This window comes from Amia ocellicauda, chromosome 2 (genome assembly GCF_036373705.1).
Source record: "Amia ocellicauda isolate fAmiCal2 chromosome 2, fAmiCal2.hap1, whole genome shotgun sequence".
In the NCBI taxonomy this organism is placed as follows: domain Eukaryota; kingdom Metazoa; phylum Chordata; class Actinopteri; order Amiiformes; family Amiidae; genus Amia; species Amia ocellicauda.
This window is the reverse complement of record NC_089851.1, coordinates 15,552,378-15,553,986: the sequence shown is the minus strand read 5'-3', so window position 1 is coordinate 15,553,986 and position 1,609 is coordinate 15,552,378.

Here is a 1,609-nt window from a genome sequence, read left to right as displayed (position 1 = left end):
CGTGTTACAACATTGTATAGGCCGTGAATTAGTTGATAAGTGTGAGGCCTGTCTGTTAGGAGACCCCAGCCAACTACATCACATCTGTCTAACTTTAGATCATGACCAAGGAAGTGTCTGGAGTAGTGTAGCTCTTATATGTGACAAAATAAGTGTCACACATCTGCTAAATGTTGTGTTATGTGTTGCTCGTACCCTACGTGGAATGAGCATCAACAGGCAGACTGAGAAAGAAGTGAAAACTATTTTGCATAGCCTAGAAACATGCACTCTACCTTCAAGATGGTTTAGTGACTTGTTAGAAAGTGTGGATGAGAAAGTAATGCAAATAGTTGAGAAGGTTATAAAAACAAGGCTTATCAAGTGTTTTACAAACATAAATAAAATACTGTTTGTGTCTGCTCTTCTTTTCTGTGCAATAAGACATTATATTTTCATTCCTATATTTTTTCAGAGAAAGAAACCCCCGGGCCCCTGGAATTACGTTTACGTATGTTTGAGGAATCTATGCTTGAAGATGTCATCCTCACTCTAATAGCTCACAAGTTTGGTGATTTGTATGATACTGGTAATTCTGATGTGAAATCACTAGTTACTGATGTTGAGAAAACAGTGGCGTCCCTCCCCAATGTGCTCAAGAGAATGCCAAAAAGTTCAGAGTTCTTTTGGAAATACTATCCCTATCATGACCAAACCCAATTTCTACACGGTGCTAGACAGAATAGCCATGATCAGTGTCACAGCCCTGGCCAATAAACAAGTAGAGGGAGTAGCTAGTGCAGTACAGTTCAGTTGTTTCTTCCTGGCTGCTGTAGGTGTTGGGGAAGCAGGATCATTGGTCACCCATATCTAATCTCACTGTCTACATCTGACCTGATGCCTTGTTGTCATTTTTAGAGCTGTCACAATGAAAGATTGACATTGAAATATATTTTACTGAGTCTCGTTTTTTTGAATGTCTATACCTTTTCTTTATTTTTTATTTTTCTAACACCCCAAAAATAATCATAAAATATATAATCTAAAATCATCACACTCGCATCACTAAACACAGTTTAAAATACTTTTTTTATTAAAACTTTATGTTGTTGTTCTCTTTTTATTTTATTTTATTTTGCTAACAACTTATCATACCAAACCTAATCATAAAACATAACCTAACACAAATAATAATAATTTAAAACTCTTAAACATTACACACACACACACACCATCAGGGTGAGATAGCGGTGAACACTTGTCAAGTTGACCTGTGCCCTTTCATCCAAACAAGATGGCTGTCAATCTAACAAGATGGCGGTCATCCTTACAAGATGGCTGAGAAGAGAGGGTCAAAGGGTAAAACCTGTATCCTTACAAGATGGCTGACTGGAGAGGGTCAAAGGGTAAAGGGTAAGGAGGGGCTTCCTGGCCCGTGGGGCTTTTGGGTAAGGCGGGGCTTTTCAGCCCATGGTGCTTCTGGAACGCTTCTCTGTTATGGGTGAGTTTAATTTTTATATCAACGCCGTTCAGCATTAATTTGTCTTGAAAAAATATGTCTGCATGGATACAACCCAACAATTCCAGTTTTTGGCTTCCTGCTGTATAGGCAGCTCTATTTCTGAACCCC